This window comes from Ursus arctos, unplaced genomic scaffold (assembly GCF_023065955.2).
Source record: "Ursus arctos isolate Adak ecotype North America unplaced genomic scaffold, UrsArc2.0 scaffold_22, whole genome shotgun sequence".
Classification (NCBI taxonomy): Eukaryota; Metazoa; Chordata; class Mammalia; order Carnivora; family Ursidae; genus Ursus; species Ursus arctos.
The window spans coordinates 51,062,827-51,079,688 of record NW_026622897.1 but is presented as its reverse complement, the minus strand read 5'-3'; the positions used below and the strand labels follow the sequence as shown (position 1 = coordinate 51,079,688).

At 39.3% G+C, this 16,862-nt stretch overlaps 1 protein-coding gene and 1 pseudogene across 1 annotated transcript in view; one reads left to right on the top strand and one right to left on the bottom strand.

Annotated features, from left to right (window-relative positions):
- Positions 1-16,862, bottom strand: part of PAK1 (p21 (RAC1) activated kinase 1) — a 150,115-nt gene that overhangs the window by 123,388 nt on the left and 9,865 nt on the right. The gene's annotated exons all lie outside the window — the stretch shown is intronic.
- LOC113269354 (40S ribosomal protein S10-like) lies at positions 4,462-4,955 on the top strand (annotated as a pseudogene).

Below are 16,862 nucleotides of genomic sequence, written 5' to 3'. Positions count from 1 at the left end.
CCAATCTCAAAAATAAGGATTAGGGAGGTAATTTGTTCAAGGTCATATACCTAGGAGATGATGAAGTCAAAATCTAAACTTAGGACATCTCTTGGGAAGGCCTAGCTTCTAACTCTCACTTACTTTCATGGTGAAGTTTTTGCAACTCCAGATATAAATGCAACTTCATTTTCTTTACCTTTAACTTCCTTTGAAGTTTGCTTCTAGTTAAAATTTGGCAGATTAAAAACACATTTACCTATGTTCCTACCTAAAATCAAACTAAAATGATACCAAAGGTAAAAAACCTCAACAAGGAAGAGAACAGGTAGAACATCAAAAGATGACAGATTTCAACAAATTTTTAGACTACACATAGTGAATGGAGGATTTGTGACCTAAAAAAAGAAAGGCAAAAGAACCTGTAATTTACAGCATAGCATGGTCCCTGGACAACAGAGATGTGTGCTACCTGGACAGGATCACATCCCCTAGAAAGACTCACTGGATTAAAACACCTAAAAGAAGATGCCTAGGAAGTATAAATCATTTGCCCCAAATCACATACAGCTACCAAGAGCTTGAACCCTGGTCTTACTCATTTTTGTTACCTTTCTGTAACACATTTGCTATCAGTCAACTTAAGAAAATACAGACTGACTCAATAGCCCATGTCACAAAACAAGGAGACAGAAGTGTTTCCCAAGGTCTACCATTTGGCCTCCTTTACCAACTTCATAAAAGTCCTTTGTGTTTAGGTTCTCCTGGGTAAGAGCTTAGGCTATTCAAACAGTTGGAGTAAGAATCCCATATTCTAATTCATATTCCAATTGTCTGATTCTACAGTTCTGAAAAAGTAGGTTAACATCACCTGACAAAATATGACAAAGCTTGGAAGTGAAAGATTTCAGAAGCACTGTTTCAGGTCAAAGCTGAGCTCATTCACATTACCCATGATAATGCGAGAGAAGCAGCTTTTCATCCCTTTTTAGAACAGAACATGCCCTAAGGTAGGTGTTGTTACATCTGCTAACCAGCTAAAACAGATTCATTTTTAAGTGCCAAATTATAGGACTGCCTACAGTACCGATTAAGGCATTAACAACTCCAGACCATTTCTTAATACACAGCAATTATGTGAGTGCCACTGCTATTTGCACCTTACTCCTATTTGAATTCTTATCCATCACTGCATTAAACATATCTACATACTCACTTTGTGTTTTTCTGATGTGCGCAGAAAGAATACTGACTCAGAAGAATAATTCTAAATACAGCTCAAGCTTTGAAGTCAGCAAACAGGTTTGAAACCCAGTCTTTTGAGTCACCAGATGTGAGATCATAGATAGATCTGCAAAATGGGCCTAATATCTACATGAGAGACCTATTGTAAGGATTTTGGGAGAGTATATGGCAACTTGCACAGCAGTAGGGCACTGAACAAATGTTAGTTGCCTCTTTTGTTGACTACCTTGTATATGACAGGGACTTTCAACATTGGAAGGGCTGACTGAGGAAGTGTTTAGGGAGAGGAAGGATAGACGAACAAGTAAAATTACAATACAATACAGTACAAACAAGTACAATACAATAAATGCTGCCATAGCTGTGGGAACAAAGTATTACATAAACACGGGAAAAAAGGATATTCTGTCTGGAACAGAAGGAACGTGTTAGGGAAGGTATCGGAGACAGATATTTTAACTGGGCCTTGAAGGTTGTTGAGCAGAAGTACAGCAAGCAAAGAAAAATATGTTACACAAAAGAAACTATGAGAAACAAGTTAGGGAGACAGGAAAGAGGTATATATGGCTTATCTAAGCAACAGTGAAAAAACTTGAGAGAAGTGAATGAGTTATACAGAACGAGAAAATTAGCATAAAGAGCCTACCCATAGGAATTTTTTGTGGAGAGAAAAGTGGTATAAGAGGCAAGGAGAGGTAGTCATCTTAGAAACTCATGAAGAAAATATTTACTAAAAAAGAAAAGAAATAAAATCTCCACTGTGATTATAAAGGATTGTAACATGAAGAAGAGCTTGTTACATTGTATGACCCAAGGGTCAGACTTAGGAAGGTAGATGGAAATTAAAGAGTGACATAAAAATGGCCCAGGGATATTAATCACATACAGAGTTGAGTGTTTGGAATTTAAAAGGAAATATCCCTTCTGTAAGTGGTGAAATTAGCCCAGAGAACTCAAAAAAGAAACTCTTTATCTACTAGCTAAGGAGCCCAGGCTTTCTCTTCCTCTTTGGGGATAGGACTTGACTTGATGGGCTTTTGATGCAACCAGGTTTGAGGAAGGTACTTCAGCCACTTCCTGAGGCTTTACACAATTCAATTCAACCTCAAAAGGAACGCTAGCCCACACAAAGCAGCCTGAAAAGGAAAACTAAACTAAAGCAGGCAACTGACTTTAGAGGAAACTAGACAGTGGGCTTAAAGAGAGAGAGGTCATAGAGCTGCAGAAGAACACAGGCATCAGTTACGTGTTACTTCGTTAATGGAGGAGGGCATTTGCTGTGATGAGCACCAGGTGATGTATGAAAGTGTTCAATCATTATATTTGCACACCTGAAACTAACATTACATTGTATGTTAACTTTAAATAAAAACTTCAAAAAATGTAAAAAAAAAAATTCTACTTGTTCCTATGCAATACGAATACACAGATTTGAATTAGACAAGGCCTCCACCTTCAGGGAGTTCCCATTCTAGAAAGGTAGACAGACATGGTAATCAGTGATTATCTTTGAGTCATAAAGACCTGGGCTCGAATCCTGGGTCTACCCTTTACTAGTCATTTCCTTTATCTAAACTCTGTATTTCTTATCTGTGAAACTGAGGGCATCAGCCTAACTCAAAGGGTTACTAAGCATTTGGTGAGATAATGTATTCAAAGCACCCAGAAGGATGTCTGATCTATAGTTTACATGATTAGTATGTATTTACTGAATTGATGGCTTATATGAGAGTATTATTTGGGGGGAGGAAGGAGGAGGGAACCTATTAACCTTATGCTTTCCCATAATACTGGAACTTCTGAGGAAATGCTGTTTGCCTGATCATGCAGATTTCATGTTCTCTAGCTCTCATGCATTAGAACCACCAACCCCATCCCAGGATTAAAAACCAGAGAGAGGAAGCCAGCAGGTGCCACACAATGACTAGGAATGAAGAAAATAGTTGACTGGCCTGACCAAGGTAGTAAACGGAAGTTGGCGGTAGAGCAAAGCTTAAAAAACCCAAGACTTGAAATCCCACAAATCCATCAGGTTAAAGACTATAAAACCTGATTAAATACAAATATCTCAGCAAAGTGGAGCTGGATAAGAAATTAGAGGCCACCAGATATTTATGGACCCCTATGGGCCACAGTACTTCTCCATTTCAGGTAGTCATCTTTCAATAAAAATGTATTACATGTCTATTGTAGGTCAGGTGTTTGGGGCAACAGAGGACTTAGACATTGTCCCAACACTCTGAGACATTTATAATGTCAGAGACTGAGATCACTATGAGAAAATGTTTCACCACAAAGATTCTGACATACAGATATTCAGTAGCCTGCAGCAGGGTGATGAAAAGTAGCATTACTTTTCCCATTCCCATTCTCCCTTCTGAGTTTCCCAGCCACCAAATTTCCTCCACCTCTTCTTCAATCAGTTCACCACATTCAATGCCTGTCACCTCTGCAGGTCTTTCCCTGGACAGAAGAAAGAGCCTAACCATGGGCCACTGGAGTTTAGAACAGAAACCTGACTAACCGCAAAGCCCATACCTTACCCATCCCACCTACAGCCTCTGAGTCAAACTTTACAAAATGGTCTTAAAGCCACAGAAAAATGAGTTCTGCTATATCTACTTTAAGTCTTTAGAGGAACAGTTCTGAGAAGACAGAACTAAGTCTTCTGAGAAGATCTCACACACTGAATACCTATTAAGCACCATTTTGAATGCTTTACATACACTAATGTCCTCAAAACAGCTCTGCAAGGGAGTTACTATTGTCCCAATTTTACAAAGGAAAAACTGTTCACAGAAACTAAGCAACTTGCCCAAAAATCACGCAGTCAATACGTGATAAAGCTGAAATCCATAGGCGAGTTGGCCATGTTCACTTTAGTCTTCCTTTTTTCCACTGCATCTCACATTTTATCCTAATGATTACCCTGTAAGGCAGGTAAAAGAAGTATCAGTATTATCCCATTCTACAGATTAGGGAACTCATACTTGAGGAAGTGATACTACTTTCTCAGGAACAAGTCAGTAAGTGGCAGAGCCATTGTTCATACCCAGATCTTTTCCACTACTCAACATTTCCTCCTACACTGTGTACTTCAGAGGAGCGTGGTGGAAATATACTTCACAGAGTCCAAAGTGCTAAGATGTGGTCCTGACTCTGTAACTAACCTACTGTATAACATTGAGTGAGTTGCTTTCCTTTCTAGCCCCAGCCCCGTATGTAGGAGCCGCTGAGATGTTAAAGACTCAGAAGAGCCCTACTGTCATTTATGAACTCCTTTTCAAGGAAGGAGTGATGGTGGCCAAAAAGGATGTCCACATGCCTAACACCTTGATCTGGAAGACAGGAATGTACCCAATCTTTCGCGTCGTCAAGGCCATGCAGTCTCTCAAATCATGAGGCTACATAAAGGAATACATTGCCTAGAGACATTTCTGCTGGAACCTTACCAATGAGGGTTTCCAGTATCTCTGTGATTACCTCCACCCACCCCCTGGATTGTGCCTGCCATTCTGCACCACAGCAGTCTTGAGACTGAAAGGCCACAGTCCAAAGGTCTGAAGGGAGAGCCAACCACAAGACACACAGGGGAAGCTAACAGAGACACCTACAGACAAAGTGCTGTGTCCCTTGGTGCTGACAAGAAAGCTGAGGTTGGGGCTGGGTCAGCAACTGAATTCCAGTTTAGAGGTGGATTTGGTTGTGGATATGGTCAGCCACCTCAGTAAAACTGGAGGAGACTGTTTTGTGTTGAATAAATCTGTAGCCAGAAAAAAAAGTTTTTTAAAGCATTGAGTGACTGAATTTTCTTCTCTTGGCTCCATTTTCTCATTCATAAAATAAAGGTGTTGAACTGGATAACCCTTAGGTTGTCCTTCAGCTGGCAATCTAGGTTTTAATTAGTATCAACAAGTCTATGAGAAGTTTCTCTGATCTCCTTGCCACCCAATAGTAACTTCCTAAAAGAAACATTAACTGTTATTTGTAGTATACATAAGGTGAGAAGCACTCAGCATCAGAGTAAATACTGTTCATTCGATTTCATTCCTTCCCTCCTCAAACACCCTAGATGTAAACACAGAAAAGACCACAAGCCACCTAATAATGCAACAGTGGCACACCCAATAACTAGCACATCTAATAGCATGCCAAGTATGTCTAGAAGTGAAGAGTAATGTCCACGGTGGGCCCCTCTTTCCACTGCTGGATCCACAACTCTTCTACTCACTAGGTAATCTTTTTCCTAGGTTGGGACATCAGCTCTGCTTCACTTTCAACAGACCAGGCTTATGACTGTAACTAAATCCCATCCAATGTAAACAATTTACAAGAGACTTTCAACTAATATATAGGGGAAAAATGAAATTTAACCCCAGATATAAGTTCTTCCATGCCAGGAAGTAGGAAGAGGGCAAGAAGCAGGATACAGGACTGGACAAATTACTTCCCTGGCTGTCTTAGTTTCTTATTTAAAGCAATGGAGAGAGTCCAAACCAATCCTGAACACCTTTCCCACTGTAACCTAATAGAAATTTATAAAAATCCTATATTTAGAAAAGTGAAATGTGTAAAAAACAAAAAGTAGGAGGAAGAGGCCATAGTGTTACAGATTAAAAGGACCTCACGGAAGAAAATAAAAAGGAAATCAGTTATTCTGCCAAAGCAGAACATAAAATATATATATATATATATATATATATATGGTCACATCACCCTGAGTACACATTAGTTATAAGGGCAAAAAGAAATCTCTATATCCCTGAGACAGCCGAAGTAACTAATTCACATAATGCCCCAAGAAAAGACTGCAGAAGCAGGAACCATTGCTCATGAGATTAAATCAGAGCTTGTCTACATATGATCAAGGACCTGAGACCTGAAACTAATACTAAGAACTAGGGAATTGTCTGAGGAAGAAAGACACTCCTAAGGGAGCACACTTCCCCTTGTCCTCAGAATAAAGTTCATAGTACTTTGGCCAAGCATTTTCAGTAAATATTTACTTGTCAATATGCTAAATAATGAACTTCCACATACATTCGTTCATTTAACTCTTCCAATACTTTAGTAATTATACTTCCTATTTTACAGAAGAGGAGTTTGAAGCTTAAAGAAGTAAAGAGACCAGGATAAGAACCCAATCTCTGACTCCAAGTTCAATGTACTTTCTTCCTCATCGCTATTACAATCTACCTCCTTCACTGGCACAGGTCCTTCACACATACATTTCCTAGTTGTATATCTCACAATAACTTTGTGAGGTAGACATTCAAGGTTCCTCACTAACAGACCCCTACCCACCTTTTAAATTTTGAAATGGATGCTATTGGCTGCCTACCCAGCATTTATTCTCTTTCGTCTTCAGTAGAGCCCTGATTTTTATCCAGTATTCATCCCTCAGCAGATTATGTTACTAAGGCATTTCTCAAATTTTAGCATGTTGTCAGAGTCATAATTACCTGGAGTGCTTGTAAAAAAAAAAAAAGTTTTTGATTCAGTGGGTCTGGTACATGCCCTGAGAATCTGCATTTTCAACAGTGACTACACTTTGGAAACCACTGTCCTTTTTTTTTCCTGAAGATTTTATTTATTTATTTGACAGAGGGAGAGAGAGAGCAGAAGCAGGAGGAGCAGCAGGTAGAGGGAGAGGGAGAAGGAGGTTCCCCACTGAGCATGGAGCCCAATGCGAGCTTGATTCCAGGACCCTGGATCACGACCTGAGCTGAAGGCAGATGATTAAACAACTGAGCCACCCAGGTGCCCCTGGAAACCACTGTCATAACTAAGGTAATGCTGAACCCCAACCTAGCTCCAAAGGTAGGTCTTTTTTTTTTTTTTTAAGATTTTATTTATTTATTTATTTGTCAGAGAGAGAAGGGGAGAAAGAGTACAAGCAGGGGGAGCAGCAGGCAGAGGGAGAAGCAGGCTCCCCTCTGAGCAAGGAGCCTGATCTGGGACTCAATCCCAGGACCCTGGGATCATGACCTGAGAAAGACAGAAACTTAACCAACTGAGCCACCCAGGCGTCCCAGCCAGAGGTAGGTCTTGATATTTAAACCATAGTATTCAAACCATTCTCCTTGACAGTCATTAGTTCAAGAACTCAGGCGGTGGCTCAGTCATTAAGAGTCTGCCTTGGGCTCAGGGCGTGATCCCAGAGTCCTGGGATTGAGCCCCGCATAGGGCTCCCTGCTCTGCTGGGAGCCTGCTTCTTCCTCTCCCACTCCCCCTGCTTGTGTTCCCTTTCTCTCTGGCTGTCTGTCTCATCAAATAAATAAATAAAATCTTTAAAAAAAAAAAAAAAGAAAAGAAAGAACAAACTCAGGCTTAACCAATTAGCTTCTGGTAGTCTCTGAAACTCTCATAGTTCAGGGATGGGCAAGTGGCCTAAGTTGATCCAATTGGACTAAAGAAAATTTTTTCCCATTTTGGGAGATGAAGTCAGTGTCCATCTCTCTTTCTCTGCCTCTCTCCCTATCTCTCTCCCTCTCTCCCTCCTCTTCCCCTTCCTCTCTGTCTCTATCTACGCATCTCTCTCATCCATTGGTTAACAAAAAAACTCATCTCCTCAACTATTCCTATCAGCCAATTTACCACCATGATGAAAGCCAGCTCTCAACACACACACACGAATTTCCCAGACTCCCTGTTAAGTGTAATTCAGGTTTTGCTAATCAGATGCTCTCACGCTGTAATGAAATTAGATGAATGGAGAGACTGGACACAGGACATCCCTCTTGTTGGAGCAAACTGTGCAGGGGCGGCACGGTTCTAGATCTAGCAGTTGTGGCAACAGCTTCCTGATTCTGTAGCTTCGAGGCTATGGCAAAGACAGTGGCATCCTTGACAGCTCAGTTCTCCAGTGCAGTTTGAGGAATTTCTTCCTGGGAGCTCAGCCTCGGTCCTTTTCTTCTACTTCAAAGACTCTTTAATCTCCCTGGTACCCTCTAATAAAGCATTTTTCCTTGAATCTGCTAGAGTGGATTCTGTTACTTGCCCCTGTTAATAAGAAACCTGACCAATAAACTGCCCTACACTAAAGATAACATTTATTATTTACTATCATGTTCTCATAACAGCTGACCCTTTCCTTCGTCTTTGTAGCAACTCTTTCCTCAGTCTGCAATGTCCTCCTTCAAAATTATCCCATTTGCAAAAATTATCCACTTCTTCCATAAAGAGATTTACATACAAAGGAGTTAATCACAGAAGAAGGGAAGTAAATAAACGTGACAAGGGAGACCCAGCCTTATAGAAAGAGCAGTATGACATCTGGCAGAGAAGGGGCAAGGAGGAAGGAGGCGGGTATTTCATGTGTAAAGAACAACATTCACAAGGGCATTAAAGTACTTCTTGCCACCAAGGACTGACCCTATGAATTCACAACTTCTTAGATTTGGGATTGATGCCACAGCATATACTGGTGTTTGCTCAATAAATTAGTACTGAACACGAGTGATTTTTAGAGTCAGTTGTCAGGAATTACTAATCCTTAACAACTGTGTATTTTAAAAAAAATGCTATACTAAGAGCCACAAGGAAATTCCCATAGTCTCCTACCCATGAAGATTTATAATGTAGAGAGAAACAAAGATAACTGAAAAGATCAAGGACACAATACAAATACTATAGAGACAAGTACAAATTCATATAAACAACTGTAAAGAAAAAAAAAGGTTCAAGTCATTGGAATATCTAAAAGTAGCTGTTTTTCGGAGAAGATTTTCCCTAAAAGAATTCATTAATTTACTAAATATTTACTAAGCAACTACTATGTGCTAAAAATTACCCTAGGTGCTGAGAATACAGGGAAGCAACCAGACAAAATCCTTGCTTTCACAAGGTTCAGATTCTAACTGAAGGAGAAATAGGAACAAAGGTTTCAAGGACAGAGTTGTAAATTAAAGCACTGGTCGTTAGGCTCGTTTTAGCTTCCTTGTGCTGTAATAATATTAATAGCCAACACTTGCTGAACACTTGTTATGTGCCAGAATCTGCTAAGTGCTTTATGATCATTGCCTCGTGTAATCCCAGTAACAAATCTATGAAGCGGGTATTATTATTAGTACCATTTTAAGGATAAGGAAACTAAAACTACAGAAGTTAAGCAACTCTCCCCAGATCACAGTCAGGAAGGGGCAGGGCCATAAGATTCAAAGTTAGGTCAGTGGCAGACGTTTTAAATGCTGCACAAAATTGAGCAGGGACAAAATTACATTTACATGAGATAGATCTTTGTTAAAATGGGAGGAGGCAGGGAATTATTAATTTGGCATGAGCTTTATCATCTCTGGGTTTGTTTTTTTCCTTATCACATAAAATGAGGGATTACATTCCCTAAACTATGATCATTTCCAGCTTGCTTCCATTGTTTCAAAAACAATGTGAAACGATATTCAGGTGCCTAGTCCAATTGTTGTTAGCAAAAAGGTATTTTGAAGGTTAACCCTATCTGGTTCTTACCCACCAGCTGGGACCCTGTGCTTCCACGCTTTCATTAAGGGTCACATTAGCATTATATTAATTGGTATAAACAGCTGTAGCACCTCCAGCAGATAGGAGACTGGAGGCACAGAGAACAAAGGGAGAGGCAGGAAAGCAATGATTGGCTGACCTGGATCCGTCTAGGTCAGGCATGGCATTTGGTCCCTCTGCATTTCTAAGTTCTCATGAATGTGGATGCCAAGGCAGCAGCCCAAAGCCTTCCTCATTTCCATCTCAATCTCCAGGAAGAATTACAATGAGAACAAGAGCTATTGAGGCAGAGAACAGACTGTGAATATTAAAGTACACACTAGGCAGGAGCCGGCAAAATAAAGAATAAGACAGGTTTTCCTTTTGGACCTAACAAAGTGTAACAGTCAAACCCTATTCACTCACCTACCATACACGCTGCACCAAACAGTACCTTTTCAAGGAGCTTTTCCAAACCCTTCAATTGTTATGTCCTTCTTCCTATCCCCTATGCATTTATTAGTTATCTCTTAAGTACCAGACTCTGAGCTAGGCACCATAGGAATATAATGAATAAAGCACAATCCCCAACCTTGGGGAACTAAATCCAATGGAGAAACAAGTATATACAGTGGGATTCTTACTATCGGAGTATAACTAATATCAAAAAATGCCATTTAAGTTAACTGATGAGAGACCAAAATTTCCTAGTAAAATTTAAAAAAAAAAAATGATTGGGCCCTTAATTTATCAAGATAAGTAAAAAATTTTTTTTAATTTTTAATATTTAACAAAATTTTAAGTTGTAATTGCCTATAAGGTAATTCTTAACCCAAAGAACATCTGTCACTTCACATTTGGCTTTCAAAACACGTTGATAAGAGGATCAATTTTGTAAAAATATTCAAGAGCTTCACCAATCTTTCCCAAGGGTCTCTCTTAATCCTTTGTTACTTGAATCATTGTCCTCTGAATCTCCTATTATGTCATTACTAGTGTTAATTTCCCCTTCAATTTTAAACTGATCTAACTCTACCTAATCCTCACTTGTCAATGATTTTTTTGTGTGTGATTCAAGCCATTCTCCAATATTGCCTTATTTCAAATTCATAAAAGTCTTCATGTTTTGTGGAATTGTGTTTTCTTTTTCTTTTTTTTTTTTTTTTTTTTTGGTCAGTTTCCATTTTAGAATCTATTTGCATCATACTGTTAGATGTTAATTATCCTACCATTAGAAAGGCACTTACCGAGAAAGAGGGTGAAGAGGACAGAGTCCAACGGACAGCAGGGAGGGATGCCTGAGTGGGGATTAATTTTGTAAGTGATCAGTTCCTATGGATAACAAATGAACTTCTAATTATAGTGCAAAGGACAGACAGAATGCTATGGACATTCAAAAAAGCTTAATAAATAGTTGAGTAGATAAGTCAATTGTTATTCAGTCATTCAACAAGGATTTACTGACAGCCTTTTACATGCTACACACTGCTCAAGATGCTAAGTATATAGTAAGGAATGAAAAAAAGTACTACTCTGTTTGAGTCCATTCAGGCTGCTATAACAGAATGCCATAGACTGGATGGCTTACAAAAAACCCCAGAAATTTGTTTCTTACAGTTCTGGAAGTTAGCAGTTCAAGATCAAAGTACCAGAAGATTCAGTGTCTGGTGAGACCTCTCTTCCTGACCCATAGATGCCGTCTTCTCACTGTCTCCTTGCATAGCAGTAGCAGAAAGGGCAAGGGAACTCTCTGGGGTCTCTTTTATGAGAACACTAATCCCATTCATGAGGGTTCCAACCTCAAGACTTAATCACCTCCTAGAGACCCCACCTCCCCAATCATCACATTGGGCATTGAGTTTAACATATAAATTTGGGAAAGACAAACATTCAGTGTGCAGCGCACCCTCAAGGAATTCGTAATCATGCATGGGTAGATGAGGCCTGGAAGACTACATGGAAGACATGGCATCCAAACTGGATCTTGAAGAATGAAGAGTTTTAATAGCAGAGAGGGAAAAGATATTCTAGGCTGAGGGAACAGATGATATGACATATGAAAGTAAATGAAACTGAAAGTCTTTTTAGAGAGATGGAGTAGAGTCAGGAGAAATAAGGCTGAAAAAGTAGGTGGGGTCAAATTATAAAGTTTCCTGAAAAACAACTCAGTTTACACATTATCTTACAAGTAATGGGGACACAGTGGTTGCTTTTGGGCAGAACAGTAACAGGATCAGAAACATTATTCCAGGTAGAACAACAAATGAAAAAGAGGGCAGAAAGACTGGTGGCACTAGTCTAGGACACTAGTAATGAGGTAGTTAACAGCCTAGAGAAAAGATGATTATGGTCTAAACCAAGCAGAGGAGATAGAAAAATAAAAACAAATTTGAAAAAATTGCAGAGATAAAACTGCCAAGGCTTAATAATCCTTGATAGTGTGAGCTCATTCATTCAGCAAATATTTACAACACTTACTATGTTCCCCACACTGTACTGGGTGATGAGGCACAATGGTGGACAAAAGAGAAATAATCTTTGATTCCATGAAGCTGGAAGTCTCGACATACAACAAACAGGTAAGTACAGAATTACAGATCATTACAAATGCCATTACAGAAAATAACAAAGCACTGTGAGAGGATAATGGGGGAGGGGGGATCTTCTTTAGATTAGACAGGTCCTGGCTAACACTTGTTTTCTTTTTTTTTTTTTTAAAGATTTTATTTATTTATTTGACAGAGATAGAGACAGCCAGCGAGAGAGGGAACACAAGCAGGGGGAGTGGGAGAGGAAGAAGCAGGCTCATAGCGGAGGAGCCTGATGTGGGGCGCGATCCCAGAACGCCGGGATCACGCCCTGAGCCGAAGGCAGACGCTCAACCGCTGTGCCACCCAGGCGCCCCTAACACTTGTTTTCTAAAAGAAAAAGGGGAGAGACAGAAACCAGACTTGTGAAGAAGCCAGAACTGGGGAAAAACATACCAGGGGAGAAAGGTATGAAGACCCTGAGGCAAGAAAGATTTTCTGAAACTCTGCAGAACAGGAAAAAAAAAAAAAAAATCACTCTGAAGCACAACCAGTGCAGTGGACAGTAGCACAAGATGAAGTCAGAGAAACAAAAACAAGGACCAGGTCTCTCAGAACCTGACAAATCACATTTAACATGTTGTATTTTCTCCTAAATAAAACAAAAAACCCTTACAGGTTTTAAGCAAAGAGTTCAATTAAGAGATTACTGTAGTAGTCTAGGATAGCGATAGTGGTAGCGTGGATTAGAGAGATGACAACAGACACGGAGAGAAGTAGATGGATTCAAAAAATACACAGGAAATAAAATTGATAAGATTGGGGGTGGAGTACCCATGAAGGATAGGACAGAAGGTGTCAGGGGCGAATCTTAAATTTGTGATCTGAGCAACTAGGGAAACAAAGATGCCACTAAGACAGGGATACCTGAGGGAGGACCGAGTTTGTGGGAAAAGATCACGAATGCAGTTTTAGAGCATATTAAGTAGGAAATGTAAGACCTCAAAGTGGAAATATCAAGTGGGTAAATCAATATATGGGTCTAGAGTTAAGAGGAGAGGTTTAGGCTAGAGATATCTGGAAAAATATGGGAGTTGCCAGCAGATATATGGTATTCGAAGGCAGGACAATGAATGAGATGAAGTAGAAAGAGAGTCTGGTATAAGAAGAGGAGAGGATCTCACCTTTGATGAACTCCAACATTAAAAATAAACTAAATAGAATCAAAATAGAAAAAGGCAACAAAATAAACTGAGGAATGATCAGAGGGAGGAGGCAAACAAAGAAAGTGATATCATAGAAGACAAAAGAGTATCTTAAAGAGAGAGTAATCAAAACGGCAAATAGATCCAGTAAGATGAGGATGAAAAGGAAACCCCATGGCTGCTAACATCACAAAAAGAAAGACATCCACGCATTAAGAACCCCCTGATGAAAGAACTGATACCTAGAAAGTGGTCATGCAAAACAAACAAAAATACAAAGAAAAGAAAAACCTGTATCTGAATTAGCCTCTAGATATTAACTTACATGTAATATACAGGACCAAGAAACTTGTTAAACTATAAAAGGGAGATGCAAAATCCAGACAGTGGGAAACTCTGCAGAACAATGTGGTTTCTTCAAAAATAAACTGAAAGGGGGAAGAAAGAGATTGAGAGGAACTTTGGAGATTAAAAGAAACAGAAAAGACCTACCAACCAATCTCTCTGTGTAGCCCTTATCTGGATTCTGCTCCAAACTGTTAAAGAAGAGAAAAAGTATGACATTTGAATCACAACTGAATATTTTTATGACATCAAAGGATTACTGAGTATGTGTGTCCCGCCCTGGTTTTCGGTTGCTTTTTTTTTTTTTTTTTTTTTACATGTATATTTGGCACCATGTAGGTCATTATGGGTCTTAGAGTGGTTATGATGAGGTGGTGAGGGTAGAAGTAGACTGGAGCAAGCTTTCAGGTAAATAGGAGGTAAGAAACTGGAAGCAGTAGTTGTAAACAGCTATTTAAAGAAGACTGGCTTTGAGGGAGAGCAAAGACAGAGTTTAGCTGGAGGCTGACATGGGATCTCAGGAGGGCTTTTGTTTGAAAGGGAAGGGGGAAATTGTTTTCATTTAAATAGAACATTTGAATGCTGCTTATGATAACTCGATAGAAAGTAAAATGTAAAGATGCAGAGAAGTGAGATTTCTGAGACAGGACCATGGGAGGCAATATAAAAGAATGTGAAGGAGACCTTTCCTTGAAAGAGAAACCAGCAAAGGCAAAAATGGGTGCACATCCAAGTAGATTCTTAGATTCAGTAGTAGGAATACGAAGCTTCTATTTTATCTGTGATATGGGAAGCAAAGTAGGGTAGGGGAATGGGGGGGGGGGGTGGAGAAGAAACCCAGGGGAAAACATGACAGGTGGAGATTGAAGGGAGAATTGAAGATAACCCTGAATAAAAGCAGCTGTCTCCAGAGCCAAAAACACAGGGGGAAAAGAACAGGTTTTTGGAAATAGAAAATGAGTCAATTGAATAGATTAACTCCTGAAGGAATCATTAAAAGAAAGACTGTAGTGGTATTTTCAGTTTGCAAATATTAAATCCTGTCAAGAGCCCATTTGGTCTTTATATCCCTTGACCGAGTAATCCTACCTATGGGAATTTATTCTTTAAAAAAACCAATCTTTTAAAGGAGAAAGCTATATGTGGTGTTATAGATAAAATTGCAGTATGATTTATAACAGGAAAAGAAAACCCAAATGATTGTGATGGCTAGTTTTATGCATCAACTTGGCTATGCTAAGGTACACAGTTCCCTAATTAAATCTAGGTACTAATCTAGGTACTGCTGTGAAGGTATTTTGTAGATGTATTAAACATCTACAAGTCAGTTGACATTAAATAAAGGGGACTATTCTTCCTAATCTAATGGTAGGCTTCATCCAATCAGTTGAATGGCCTCAAGAGCAAAACAGGTTTCCCCACGAACAAAGAATTCTACTATTTCTGTTTCTCTGATAGAACACTGGTACAATGGTTTTAGACAAATTATGGAATATCATCTAAAATTTTATAATGAGCACAAAGAAATAACATGGGGAAATGTTTATAGGTCAAGAAAAAAAAGGCAAACAAATTTAGGTCTACATTGTGATTACAACTATGTAAACATGTATGTTTATATGTAAGAAAAAAAAGAAACAAAAGTGTTTATTCATTAGAGTAATGGAATCCTGGCTGAATTTAAAATTTATGAATAGTGTTACGAAATAGTCTGTGAAACAGAGCTCTGTTATTTTTAATGGAAGAAACTTAGTAACATTATTGTTAAGCCTTACTAAAATTATGTAGCACTTCAAAGAAACTCCTAATAATCTAAAAGGAAACTGCCAATTTTGAAATGTTGCCTTGGATATTATTAAAAAGAATGGACCCTCTGGAAGGTAAATATGCCTACAAGGGCCTCAATCTAATGCCATTTTTCAGTAACATGGAATTCTTCAACTCAAATAAAATGAAGAAAGACCCATGAGGTGCCTGGGTGGCTCGGTCGTTAAGCATCTGCCTTTGGCTCAGGTCATGATCCCGTGGTCCTGGGATGAGGCCCCTGCTCAGTGGGAAGCCTGCCTCTCCCTCCCCCACTCCACCTGCTTGTGTTCCCTCTCTTGCTGTCTCTCTCTCTCTAAGAAATGGATAAAATCTTTAAAAAGAAAAGAGCAAAAGAAAGAAAGACCCAGAACGGCAAAGTAGCCAGTGATCGACTTGATCAGCTTGAGAATTTCCCACATCCTTAGCTAGCTAGCATTAGGGCATGCATCCAACTTTGACTCAGATCAGATATTTGTACTGGGTAGCTAAATATTTAGCACACTAAGGTTTCTTCTCTCCTTCTCTCTCCCAACATCAGGCACTGAAAGGATTCTTGTATGTTTATTTAACTTGAGAAAAACCAAACAAATGCTCTCAGTAAAGAAGTCATATGGACCTCAGTTTGATGCTGGCTCCACTTTCATTCTTTCAAACAAAAAATATTTATTGAGTGACTAGTATATGCTAGGAACTGTGAACACAATGGTGAGCAGAAAAAGATAATTTTTATTTTAAGGAAAAGGGTACTCTATTAAAACTTTTAGGATACCACGGCTTAAAGAGAAATAATTCTCTAGAGCTTATGGTCTGATAGGGCAGATAGATATTAATCAAATAATGCCATAGTATAATGGGTAAGAGTATGTTTCTATGTAAATAAATAATAACACAAATGCTGACGTGTTTAAAAGTGAAGTGCACTGGGGCGCCTGGGTGGCGCAGTCGTTAAGCGTCCGCCTTTGGCTCAGGGCGTGATCCCGGCGTTCTGGGATCGAGCCCCACATCAGGCTCCTCCGCTATGAGCCTGCTTCTTCCTCTCCCACTCCCCCTGCTTGTGTTCCCTCTCTCGCTGGCTGTCTCTATCTCTGTCAAATAAATAAATAAAATCTTAAAAAAAAGAGAGAAGTGCACTGGTGTCTGCAACTTATTTGGAATGGCTTCAAAATAAGATTGCTGAGTGGATTAAGGGATGGATAGATATTCAAATATAGCAAAATATTACAGAATCTAAATAATGAGTATTTGGGTGCTCACTGCACATACTTCCCTTCTAATACTTTACTATTATAATTTTTAA